General features: G+C 41.0%; 1 protein-coding gene and 1 pseudogene across 3 annotated transcripts in view; one reads left to right on the top strand and one right to left on the bottom strand.

Annotated features, from left to right (window-relative positions):
* Nucleotides 1-13633, bottom strand: part of TTC1 (tetratricopeptide repeat domain 1) — a 79920-nt gene that overhangs the window by 27520 nt on the left and 38767 nt on the right. The window lies entirely within an intron of this gene.
* Nucleotides 9590-10196, top strand: LOC131755988 (large ribosomal subunit protein uL13 pseudogene; annotated as a pseudogene).

Here is a 13633-nt window from a genome sequence, read left to right as displayed (position 1 = left end):
TATTATGTCCAAAGTTATTGGAATTATCTTCTCTATGTAATCAATGTGATATAGTTACGTTAACATGTAATCAATTTGATATAGTTAATTTGTTCCTGTTTGTAATCCATTTTAGGCTTAATTTTCCTTATCCTTTCTGATTTAATTTTAACATTTGAATGTGTAAAATGTTTAAACAATTCAAAATTCAATACTAGGTGGGACTTTTTTTTTTTAAAGACACTTTTTTTTTTTTTTAATTTAAAAAATGTTTTGCTTGTGATGGGTCTTCGTTGCTGTGTGTGGCTTTCTCTAGTTGCAGTGAGCAGGGGCTACTCTTGGTTGCGGTGCACGGGCCCCTCACTGCAGTGGCTTCTCTTGTTGCGGAGCACCGGCTCTAGGCACGCAGGCTTCAGTAGTTGTGAAGCATGGGCTCAGTAGTTGTGGTGCATGGGCTTAGGTTGCTCTGTGTCATGTGGGATCTTCCTGGACCAGGGATCTTCCCAGACCAGGGATCGAACCCATGTCCCCTGCATTGGCAGGCAGATTCTTAACTGCTGTGCCACCAGGGAAGTCCCTAGGTGGGACTTCTGATGTGTCTAAATGAGGTTTCCAAACCTTCTAACCTAAAAGCAACTACAAAACTGGACAGAAAGATAAAAAACAACCATTTCAGTGTCCTGGAAATTGATTACAGGATTAACAACAAAGTGAATAACACTTATTTTAGGAAAAACTCATTTAGGAAATAACCATGAAAATCTGTGGCATACTTGCTAGAGACTGCTCCCCTTTTTCCTCCCATCATTCAATGTGGTAATTCTAACACTGCAAGGTAGGTTGTGAGTAACCAGCAGTTTCACTGCTGGAGGACTGACTTGATTCAAAGAAGGTGAAATCATCCATGCCCAGTGGTGTTGCAATCTGAGTGGCAAGCAAATAGGGAAGGTCAGGGGTTCTACTAATCTGTGGTAGCAGTCCTGGTTGGGCAAACAAGACAAATGTAACAGGAAGATACAAAGAGACAGTCATAGAGGCACTTGACAAGCTCTTCAAATATCCTGGCTGACTGGAGTTGGTGCGCACACTTGAGAAGGATGGAGAGGGCTGAAACTATTCACGCATCTTTGTTCTATTAGAAGCCTGTGCACATGTGCTGAGGAAATGCAAGAGGGTCCAATGGGGCAGGCCTGAGAACTATCTGAACTTAGAACACACTTCTAATCCACACATAGATCCAATGACAGCAGGTGGAAGCCGTATCGATTTGATGTGTTTGAACATAATCTCTAACCAGTACTGCATGGCCACTAAACTGTGTGGAAACAGAAGCAACCTCAAGAAAGCCAGACTTAAAAATAAAAACAGGAACAAACCCAAAAACCAACTGAGCAGAGCCATCAGTGGCCACATATCCCAGAGGAAATGAATCACACAGCTAAGTCCAGGTAAATTACTAAACAAATAAGCAGACAGGCAAAATAGCAACAACAAAAATAATTGAAGGGTGGGGGAAGGTCAGACTTTAGAGTTGCTACAATATTACTTAAAATGCCCAGATTCAACAACAAAAAATTGTTAAGACATGCAAAGAGACAAGAAAGTTTGACCCACAATCAGGGGGAAAAAAGCAGTCAACAGAAACATGAGTATATACAGATCATCCAGGGAAGCCCTCTCACCAGTGGGGAGATCAGCTGGGACAGAAGGGGAGCTTTGGGGGCTTAGAGGTAGAGCCCAGCAACCGGTCTGTGGCAGGCAGGACAGAGTGAGACCTACACAGATGGTGCACGCCACAGCCCTGAGCTCCCCAGCCTGAGATGTGTGTCTGCTGGTGCAGATGGGGGCTGGGGGCTGGAACGTGGGGTCTGGAGAGCAGACCCAGGTAGAGGACTGCTGTTGGCTGCGAAGAGACAGCCTGAAGGGATGGGAGTGAAGAGCTCCTCAACTGGGATGTTCGTGGAAGAAACCTGGGCCGCCACAGGTTTCTTTCCCCATGCACCAGCCCCTGCCTCCACAGGCACTAGGAGGGGCTCCCACTTGGGTGGACTTGCTTCCCTGGTTGCCACCTTGGCCCCCTCCCGCCTGGGCAGGCTCATGTGCCCCGGGGCAGCCTCAGGAGCAGACGCAGGTGGGTGGGTAGCCCACACGCAGAGGTGGGGCTGAAACCACAGCTGAGCCCCAGAGGCCGTGCAACTAAGAAAGAAGAGCTGAAATCTCTCCTCACGGCTGTGTAAACCACGGATTTACACCCGTACTGCCAGCTTTGTAAATTCAGTGCCTGCAGAACATCCAAACAGATGAGGGCTCCTGCAACTGAGCCAGGTCTAGCTTTAGCAGCCGTGGGCTTTGTGGGCACATACACACAAGGGGTTGGGCCAGGCCAGAGTCTGAGCTGCTTCCATAGCTCCCACAGAGGGTCCAGGTGCACGATTACTGCAGTCCTACGACCTGACTTCAGTGGATCTCTGCGGGTGTCCTGGTGAAAACAATGCCTCAGAGACACCAGAGCCAATTGCCAGAATACCCACAGTTAAGGTGGGGCCAAGAGCAGTGCCAACAACAGTGTAATTTGTGAGTGCACACAACTGGTGAAGGGTGACGCAGCAGAGCACACTCACAGGTGAACAGCTCCAGAGGAGGAATACTCAGTGGCTTCTCTCCCACTGGGAGTGCTCCAATCCTGCCTATCTTGCACCACAGATCAGAAACACACCTCAGAAATGGATCTGGGGGCTTCTACTCCAACAACTGGGTAGCAGACCCTGCCCCTGACAGGGTAGTGACAACCACAGAGAAAAGAGGAGGCCCTGCTCAATATCCAGTGCAGGCTCTGGTCACCACAACATCAATCACACCTCCTATCAAGGGGATAACAGCCAGCATACACTGAAGAAAGAGGTGGCAGACATTCATACGAAAAAAAAGCCCCTGCACCAAAAAATATTAAACCCACACAGGCTACACAGGGATGCTCCCACATAAAAATAGCCCCCCAAGACAGTCTGAGCGTCTGGCATCGGGAGGAAGATCCCCAGGGCATTTGGCATTGAACGCCAGTGGGGCTTGAGCACAGGAGCTCCACAGGGCCAGGAGCTTTCGGAGGGTGCACACAAGGTCTCACATGTGCTGGGACCCAGCACAAAGCAGGGAATATTGATTGGCGGCCCCACCCAATAGCCTGCAGGTTCCAGTGCTGGGATGCCTCAGGCCAAACAGCCAGCAGGATAGGAACACAGTCCCACCCATCAGCAGACAGGCTGCTCACAGCCACCTCAAAACACACCCCCCTTCACATGGCCCTGCCCAACAGAGGGACAAGATCCAGCTTCACCCACCAGGGTGCAGTCACCAGAAGCAAGAGGAATTACTATCCTGCACCCTGTGGAAAGAAGACCACAAACACAGAAAGTCAGACAAAATGACATGACAGAGGAATATGTTTGAGGCAAAGGAACAAGATAAAAACCCACAAGAACAACTAAATGAAGAGGAGATAGGCAATCTACCTGAAAAGGAAATCAGAGTAATGATTGTAAAGATGATCCAAAATCTCGGGAAAAAACGGAGGCACAGATGGAGAATCTACAAGAAACGTTTAACAAGGACCTAGAAGAACCGAAGAGCAAACAAACAGAGATGAACAATACAATAACTGAAATGAAAAGTACACTAGAAGGAATCAATAGCAGAATAACTGAGGCTGAAGAACGGATAAGTGACCTGGAGGACAGAATGGTGGAATTCAATGCTGCGGAACAGAATAAAGAAAAAAGAATGAAAAGAAATGAAGACAGCCTAAGAGACCTCTGGGACAACATTAAATGCAACAACGTTCGCATTATAGGAGAGAAGGACCAGAAGGAGAAGAGAGAGAGAAAGGACCAGAGAAAGTATTTGAAGAGATTATAGTTGAAAACTTCCCTAACATGGGAACGGAAACAGCCACCCAAGTCCAGGAAGTGCAGAGTCCCATACAGGATAAACCCAAGGAGAAACATGCCAAGACACACAGTTATCAAACTGGCAAAAATTAAAGACAAAGAAAAATTATTGAAAGCAGCAAGGAAAAAACAACAAATAACATACAAAGCAACTCCCATAAGGTTAACAGCTGATTTCTCAGCAGAAACTCCACAAGCCAGAAGGGAGTGGCAAGATATACTTACAGTGATGAAAGGGAAGAAAGTACAACCAAGATAACTCTGCCCGGCAAGGATCTCATTCAGATTCGATGGAGAAATCAGAAGCTTTAGAGACAAGCAAAAGCTAAGAGAATTCAGCACCACCAAACCAGCTCTACAACAACAGCTAAAGGAACTTCTCTAAGTGGGAAACACAAGAGAAGAAAAGGACCTACAAAACCAAACCCCCCAATATTAAGGAAATGGTAATAGGAACATACATATCGATAATTACCTTAAATGGATTAAATGCCCCACCCAAAAGACACAGGCTTGCTGAATGGATACAAAAACAAGACCCATATATATGCTGTCTATAAGAGACCCACTTCAGACCTAGGGACACATACAGACTGAAAGTGAGGGGATGGAAAAAGATATTCCATGCAAATGGAAATCAAAAGAAAGCTGGAGGAGCAATACTCATATCAGATAAAATAGACTTTAAAATAAAGAATGTTACAAGAGACAAGGAAGGACACTACATAATGATCAAGGGGTCAATCCAAGCAGAAGATATAACAATTATAAATATATATGCACCCATCATAGGAGCACTTCAATACATAAGGCAACTACTAACAGCTATAAAAGAGGAAATCAACAATTTAACACCTCACTTACACCAATGGACAAATCATCCAAAATGAAAATAAATAAGGAAACACAAGCTTTAAATGACACAAAAGACCAGATAGATTTAATTGATATTTATAGGACATTCCATCCAAAAACAGATTACACTTCCTTCTCAAGTGCGCACGGAACATTCTCCAGGGTAGATCACATCTTGGGTCACAAATCAAGCCTCAGTAAATTTAAGAAAATTTAAATCATATAAAGCATCTTTTCTGACCACAACACTATGAGATTAGAAATGAATTATAGGGAAAAAACGTAAAAAACACAAACACATGGAGACTAAACAATATGTTACTAAATAACCAAGAGATCACTGAAGAAATCAAAGAGGAAATGAAAAAATACCTAGAGTAAATGGCAATGAAAACATGATGAGCCAAACCTATGGGATGCAGCAAAAGCAGTTCCAAGAGGGAAGTTTACAGCTATACAAGCCTACCTCAAAAAACAAGAAAAATCTCAAATAAACAACCTAATCTTACACCTAAAGGAACTAGAGAAAGAAGAATAAACAAAACCCAAAGTTAGCAGAAGGAAAGAAATGATAAACATCGGAGCAGAAATAAATGATATAGAAACAAAGAAAACAACAGCAAAGATGAATAAAACTAAAAGCTGAACCGGTTCTTTGAGAAGATAAACAAAATTGATAAACCATTAGCCAAACTCATCAAGAAAAAGAGGGAGAGGACTCAAATCTATAAAATCAGATGAGAAAGGAGAAGCTACAACAGACACCGCAGAAATACAAAGCATCCTAAGAGACTAGTACAAGCACTCTATGACAATAAAATAGACAACCTGGAAGAAATGGACAAATCTGTAGAAAAGTATCACCTTCCAAGACTGAACCAGGAAGAAATAGAAAATATGAAAAGACCAATCACAAGTAATGAAATGGAAACTGTGATTAAAAATCTTCCAACAAAAAAAAGTCTAGAACCAGATGGCTTCACAGGTGAATTCTATCAAACATTTAGAGAAGAGCTAACATCCATCCTTCTCAAACTCTTCCAAAAAACTGCAGAGGGAGGAACACTCCCAAACTCATTCTATGAGGCCACCATCACCCTGATACCAAAACCAGACAAAGATACTACAAAAAAAGAAAATTACAGACCAATATCACTGATGAATATAGATGCAAAAATCCTCAACAAAATACTAACAAACAGAATCCAACAACACATTAAAAGGATCATACACCATGATCACATGGGATTTACCCCAGGGATGCAAGGATTCTTCAATATACGCAAATCAATGTGATACACCATATTAACAAAATGAAGAATAAAAACCATATGATCATCTTAATAGATGCAGAAAAGGCTTTTGACAAAATTCAACACCCATTTATGATAAAAACTCTCCAGAAAGTGGGCACAGAGGGAACGTACCTCAACATAATAAAAGCCATATATGACAAACCCGCAGCAAACAACATTCTCAATGGTGAAAAACTGAAAGCATTTCAATATTCTGTGGTGACCTATATGGGAAAAGAATCTGAAAAAGAATGGATATATATATATATATATATATATATATATATATATATATATATATATAAATAACTGATTCACTTTGCTGTACACCTGAAACTAACACAACATTGTAAATCAACAAAACTCCATAAAAATTAAAAAAAATTAAGATGACTTTAAAAAAGCAGCTATAAACAATTTGTTGAAAAACTAAAAGGAATGTGTTTAAAGACTTAAATGAGCATGATGACAATGATTAAAAAAGAGAATCATGCAAAAGGGACAGAAATTCTTTTTAAAAAAACAAAACAAGAAAACAAAGATGAAAGTTCAATAACTGAAATAAAAAATTCATAGATGGTCTCAACAGGTTTGAATTGGCATGAGAAATAAGTAAACTTGAAGTTAGAGCAACAGACATCCAATGTGAAGAACTAAAGGCAGAAAAAAAGATTGGAAAAAAATGAACAGACCCTTCCTTCATAATATATGTGATTAGAGTCCCAGAAGAGAGACAGAACAGATATTTGAAAAACAACGACTGAAAATCTCAAAACCGTGGTGAAAAACGTTAATCTAAAGATCCAAGAAGCTCAGCGAACCCCCAAGTATGTAGATCTGTATCTAGAGACACCCAGAGTCAAATTATTCAAAGACAAAGAGAAAATGTGAACACAATGAAATTAAAAACAACTTATCAGGTATAGGGGAACAGCAAAACTATTAATACCTGATTTCTTACCAAAAACAATGAAGGCCAGAGGCAGGGTAATGACACATTCAAAATGGTAAAAGAAAAAAGACTGTCAATCAACAATTAGATATTTAGCAAGACCATACCTCAAAACAAAAGCAAAGGGCTTCCCTGGTGGCGCGGTGGTTGAGAGTCCGCCTGCCGATGCAGGGGACACGGGTTCGTGCCCCGGTCCGGGAGGATCCCACGTGCCGCGGAGCGGCTGGGCCCGTGAGCCATGGCCGCTGAGCCTGCGCGTCCGGAGCCTGTGCTCCGCAACGGAAGAGGCCACAACAGTGAGAGGCCCGCATACCGCAAAAAAAAAAAAAAAAAAAAAAAAAAAAAAAAAAATAAAGACATTCACAGATAAAGAGAGAGAGAATTTGCTCCTACCATACCTGCCTTACAAGACATACTAAAGAAGTCCTTTGGACTGAAAGGAGATGGTAAATTTTCATGAAGAAATGAAGATAATTAGAAATGGTAAATACATCAAAGGCTCTATAAATGTTATTTTCTTTCTTCTTTTAATTTCTTTAAAAGGCAGAAAGATTTATAAGATAGTAATTGTAACACTATATGGTTGGGTTTACAAAATATATTGATATAATATATGATGATGGTAGCACAAAGGACGGGGGAGGAAATGGAGCTATACTGAAGCAAAGTTTCTGTTTTTTACTGGAATTACATAGCATTAAAGTAGACTGTAATAAGATACGTAATGTAAACCATAGAGCAACCACTAGGAAACTTTGGCTAAGAAACAGATGGTTAAAAAACCAAAAGTATTAAAATGATACACTAAAAAAATTAACACAAAAGAAGGCAGTGAAAGAAACAGGAATAAAAAAGACATGAGACATGCAGAAGACAAAATGGCTGATATAAATATAACCATGTCAATAGCACAATGTGAATGGACTAAACACTCTAACCAAACAGCAGAGACTGTCAGACTGGAATCAAGAAGATCCAACCATATGCTACCTATAAGACACACTTTAGATTCAAAGACACAAATAGGGTGAAAATAAAAGGATGTAAAAAATATATCATGCAAACAGTTAACCATAAAAGAAAGAGTGGCTGTCTTAGTCAGTTTGGGCTGCTATCAACAAAAGTACCAAAGACTGGTGGCTTATAAGCAACAAACATTCTGGAGGCTGGAAGTCTAAGATCAAGGGACTGGCAGATTCACTGTCGGGTGAAGGCCTGCTTCCTGGATCATAGGGGTATTCTCACCATAGCCTCACATGGCAGAATGGTCAAGGGAGCTCTCTTTGATCTCTTATTAGGGCACTAATCCCATTTATGAGTGCTCTACCCTCATGACCTAATAATTTCCCAAAGGCTCCATCTCAATACCATCACATTGGGAGTTAGTTTTGAAGATGTAAATTTTGCGAGGATTAAAACATTTAGTCTATAGCAATGCCTATAGAAGTATGAGAGAAAATAGTTTTTTAAAAAAGAGATATTGCTAGAGACAAAAAAGGAACATTTCATGATGATAAAGGAGTCAATAACTCAAGAAAATATAACATGTATATAAATGTATATGCACTTAATGGCAATTACAAAATACACAGGGGACAAACTGCCAAGAAGCTCAGAAACTTCCCATGTGCCCCTTCTAAATTTGTAATACCCTCTCTCTCACCCCAAGCTCATATCCCCAGGCAAACACTCAATTTGTTCTTCATAAATTAACTTGAAGGATAATTTATGGATTATTGACTGAGGTTAGCATAATTCTAAAAATTTGTAATATTCATTTATGCTTGCCACCTTGGGGGAAATGTGCCCAGAAATGACTCTTAAGAGATCTTAGAGGTTCCAGACCCCTCAGCATTTTGCAGTCTACACTCACGTTGAATTCTGACTTAGCTACAACTAACACTTTCAGTATTTTAATGTGCTAGCCATTTAATCCTTACAACAACTTTGTGAGACAGGTACTATTATTATCCCACTTTACATCAAGTTAAATAATGGAGCTAGGACAGATCTGTCTAACCTTTTATGCTTTTAACCACAAGACTGTATTGTCTTCCACAGGTATGGAAACAAAGAATTGTTCGCAGGAAGAAGTAACTGAGCAAGGCACAGGAATTGCTGCAAAAAGGTAATAAGCACAGAGCTTATATGTTTCACTGTCCTAAAGAAAAAGGGACTTAAAATTCTCTTGCTACCAAGAATTAGGGCACTTGAAAAGATGACACTGCTCTAGAACATGTCATCAAGTCCCAGAGATCTGATATTTAGTCATTCTGAGGTAGGTTTATGTTAAAAATAAACCTCTACCTCACTGAATCAGGGACTTAAACCACAGGTCTTGGGTTTTTCTTCTACAGTTAATCCAAGGCCATTTTCCACTGAGTTAGCAAAATGGATTCCTTGCAGATGGATGAATTCAATCTGCAAGTGTTTAAAACTTATTCTTTGCCTTTACAAATACAGGGATGCTCGGGATCTTTTATTTTATTCTGTTTTCCAGGAAATTATTTTCTTGCGTCATCGGGTAAAAGAAATTCACATGCTTTCCCAGGCGGCTGCTGAAGATGGCGGAGGGTTAGGTCCTGGTGCTCGATGGCCGAGGCCACCTCCTGGGCCGCCTGGCGACCATCATGGCCGAGCAGGTGCCTCTGGGTCAAAAGGTGGTGGTTGTGCGCTGTGAGGGCATCAACATTTCTGGTAATTTCTACAGAAACAAGTGAAGTACCTGGCCTTCCCCAGCAAGCGCATGAACACCAAGCCCTCCCGCGGCCCCTTCCACTTACGAGGCCCCAGCCACATCTTCGGGCAGACAGCATGAGGCATGCTGCCTCACAAGACCAAGCGAGGCCAGGCCACTATGGACCGCCTCTAGATGTTTGAAGGGATCCCGCCACTCTATGACAAGAAAAAGTGCCTGGCAGTTCCCGCCACCCTCAAGGTTGTGCGCCTGGAGCCCACACAAGTTTGCCTACCTAAGGCGCCTGGCTCATGAGGTTGGCTGGAAGTACCAAGCAGTAACAGCTGCCCTGGGGGAGAAGAGAAAGGACAAGGCCATGATCCATTACCGGAAAAAGAAGCAGCTCACGAGGCTACGGAAGCAGGCCGAAAAGAACATAGAGAAGAAAACTGACAAATTCAGAGGTCCTCAAGATCCATGGATTCCTAGTCTGAGCCCAATAAAATTGACTGTTTATTCTTCATGCTTGGGGCGGGGGGTGGGGGGCTGCCCTTCCTCCATCACCACCTTAGGATGTGGGGGACCCCCAGGGGCTGCCATCCAGGTGCCACAGGCAGCCTGGGGCTTACAAGACTGATATAGCGAAGGGGTCTTAGCCACTGCTGTTTAAGAAAGGCCTTTTTAAAAACTTTAAAAAAGTTATAAGGGCTGTGCAGGCGTAATTTGCCTGTGACCTGTTCATTCATGAGAGTTTTAGGACATGGGCAGCTAGAACCACCACTGCTGTCCTAATACTGGCAAAAGTGAGCTGGAAGACCTAATTGAAAGGGACCCCTTTTTCGCTTACAGGGAGTCTGTTTAAGCTTCCCACGTGGTCGGATACTATACTCTGCAGCTGTTAGGATGTGAGAGAATGCTTGGGCAGCACGACTCTGGGGTTCTAAAAGGTGTGTATGGAAGGGAAGTACAGCCCAAGGGGTCACAGGCATAGCCCTTGTGTTAGTCTTCCCTATATTTTGTGAACCAAAACTAATAATTTATTTTTAAAGGAAAAAAAAAAGAAATTCACATGACATAGGGAACAGTATTTTCTTAAAGATGAAAGAATTGAAATATATCGCAGAAAACCATCTCAACAGCATGCTTCTTACTTCTATACTAATCAATTCTCCAGTTATTTTGAAATTTTACTACCACACAAATCTCTGGTGTCCCAGTCTGCGTCTAAATGAGGTTCTCTGTTTTGACAAATAATGCCACTATAAACTAAGTTAGGTTTTAAATGATTATCTGACAAACAGGAAGAAGGTAAGCATTTCGGAAAGGATACAAACTTGGTCTTAGTTGATACTAAAATTTAACTAGATCACTGAGGCAAAGATGGACTTTTAAAAACAGTGTTGGGAGAAGTTGGTAGTCATTTGTAAAAAGATAAAATTAGATTGCTATGTCCCACCATACACAAGAAAAAACTCCAAATGGACTTCAGACCTAAATGTAAAAAGTGAACCCATATAAGTACTAGAAAAAAACAGGTGAATTCCTTTATAAGCTCAGTTGTTGGAATGGCTTTCTGTGAATCAAAATCCTAGAGAACTCCATCTGATGTAACTTTAAATACTGGCGTAACCTGGCAAAAATGTCAGAAGGTGTTCACCCATTCCCTTATCAATCATAAAACCACCACTCTCCACCAGAGACCTACTCAATGAAAAGGCTGGCTAGGGATATTCCCTATACTTTAGGTCAGTGAACACAACATAAACACACTTGACTTGGAACTTAAAGGTGTATATCCCTTCTATCATTATTTCATTATTAAATGATAAAAATTTGAACTTGCAAAAAATTTTTTACATTAAAAAAATCTTCTCTTGGGGCTTCCCTGGTGGCGCAGTGGTTGAGAATCCGCCTGCCGATGCAGGGGACACGGGTTCGTGCCCCGGTCCGGGAAGATCCCACATGCCGCGGAGCGGCTCGGCCCGTGAGCCATGGCCGCTGAGCCTGCGCGTCCGGAGCCTGTGCTTCGCAACGGGAGAGGCCACAACAGTGAGAGGCCCGCATATCACAAAAAAAAAAAAAAAAAAAAAAATCTTCTCTTAACACGTTACTGACTGGGGGATTTTTGCAGAAACTAATGCCTGTGGCCAGCAATTTCTTATGTAAGTGAACATTGAAACGGCCACATGAGTAAATATCAACAACTTTTTTTGCACTTTATTTGAAACTTTGTACATGTCTTACTCAAGTGTTCTAATATTTTGTTAGTGTGTGACAGGCAGTAGTACATCAGGCACCTCTGTGCAGGGGAACAGAACATCTATTACAAATATACCGGGTTTCACTGCACTTTCCCCTGGAAGAGCAGACTCTACACTTTCTGGAAGCATTTTATTTATTTATTTATTTATTTATTTTTAGTTCTGTGGGTATTATTTCCTCTAGAATATGTTCTTTTATTTTACCTGATAGTCGACAAGGTGGATCTTTGCGGGGGACTCTTTTAGAAATGCCACAAGAAGGACTAGGTGCGGGACTACCACTAATTCACCAGCATGGTCAGTTACCCATTCCCTAGCTACTGCTAACAAAAATTGCTTATAAGTCATTTTATTCTGTGCATTAAAGCTACAATAAATCTTAAACGCATTGAATAAACTGCAATTACTCAAATAGAAACCCACTTTCTTATACCATTTTTGAGTTTTCTGGAAGATACTGAAGTTTGTCAGATATTGATCAGACTGATCAACTCCTTTCATATATTTATAATACTCTGATATACAAGTGGGCTTAGTTATCTGATGGCCAGTCTTCCTGTCTTCTTTTCCTGTAGATGCCATGGAGGCGTCATGAATAGTTGTCACCATGTAGACTAGCCTCTTGTCTTTCCATAGAAGAATCACTTCTCCCTTCTGTAGGTTTTTAGATTTCTCCTTTAATTGGTTTGGTAGACAACGATTCTCTCTTGTAGCCCCACAAACTCTGGTTTTATTTTTCAACAATATTTCAGATGTGGACACACTGTTGTAAATGCCAAGGTTGCATATATATCCAGTTTCACTTTCCCTAACCATGCTGACCAGAATTCCATGTTTTGTAAGTTTTCTGGGATTATAGGTTTTGAATCTGCATCATCCTCTCCACTTTCATTGCCTCATCAAGTGATAGCTCTTGTTTGGGTATATAGACTGACTGGAACTTTGGTAGAAAATAAACCAAAAGAGGTTTAACTTTTGAAATTCTGTCTGCAGGAAGTGGACTTCCGAGTTATAGTAAAGTGAAGAAACGTCATTATTTGTTCGAAACTTCTTCTCGTCATAATCTTTGGAAAGATAGGTGTTTCATGTAAGGGATCAGTCGACCAGTATTCTTTCCAGTGTGACTTTCTTATTTGTCCCATCAAAATTATTAATTCAAGAAACTTCTTCATGTCACTATTGGTCACATCAGTCCATTTTAAAGCCTCATCATACATTTTATATGATTTTTCATTCTGTTGGTGATTCAAGTTTGTTTGACAAGAGACCAACTCGAAAAAGTCATTACCAAAAATTATTTCACTAACACTTTGTTGGTGATTATATTCAACAGTTACACCTGACACACCTGTAAAGTCTTCTAATTTTCGTGAAATGTTGTCTTCAATCCACTCTTCTGTAAAAGCAAAGGAGCATTCTCCAGCACCATGTTTCATTTTTACTTTCCATGTTAGAATCAATCACTAAGGTTTTTTTCTCTTTTTATTGGTCTAATACTCACATCATCTGAATCAGAACTATACTCTGAAGAACTATCACCTTCTGAGACACTAGTATATATGTCGCTCGGACAATCAGAGAAACTATCTGCATAAAATTCACTGAAAAATTCTTTTTCATTCAAAACTTCACGATGCATCATTTTTAAAAATCTTATGGTAATAAACTTG

Source organism: Kogia breviceps, chromosome 4 (genome assembly GCF_026419965.1).
Source record: "Kogia breviceps isolate mKogBre1 chromosome 4, mKogBre1 haplotype 1, whole genome shotgun sequence".
Taxonomy (NCBI): Eukaryota; Metazoa; Chordata; class Mammalia; order Artiodactyla; family Physeteridae; genus Kogia; species Kogia breviceps.
The sequence above is the reverse complement of the archived record's forward strand: the minus strand, read 5'-3'. Positions and strand labels throughout refer to the sequence as shown.